The sequence below is a fragment of the Nannospalax galili genome, unplaced genomic scaffold (assembly GCF_000622305.1).
Source record: "Nannospalax galili isolate Female #2095 unplaced genomic scaffold, S.galili_v1.0 scaffold227, whole genome shotgun sequence".
NCBI lineage: Eukaryota > Metazoa > Chordata > Mammalia > Rodentia > Spalacidae > Nannospalax > Nannospalax galili.
In genome coordinates this window covers 7,748,459-7,748,677 of record NW_008360303.1, presented here as the reverse complement: position 1 = coordinate 7,748,677, position 219 = coordinate 7,748,459, and the positions used below count along the sequence as shown (strand labels likewise).

The 219-nt window shown below is 34.7% G+C and overlaps 1 protein-coding gene across 1 annotated transcript in view; it reads left to right on the top strand.

The window, feature by feature from the left end:
* Positions 1 to 219, top strand: part of Hmcn1 (hemicentin 1) — a 492,592-nt gene that overhangs the window by 455,808 nt on the left and 36,565 nt on the right. The window lies entirely within an intron of this gene.

Genomic DNA, 219 nt, shown 5'->3' with positions numbered 1-219 from the left:
TTTTCCAATTCTGTGAAAAATGTCATGGGGATTTTGATTGGCATTACATTGCATCTATATATGACTTTTGGTAGGATGGTCATTCTTCCAATCCATGAGCCTGGGAGGTCCTTCCATCTTCGGATGTCTTCCTCAATGTCTTTCTTTAATGATTAAAATTTTCATTGTAAATATCTTTTGGTGTCTTTGGTCAGGTTTATTCCAAGATACTTTATTGTT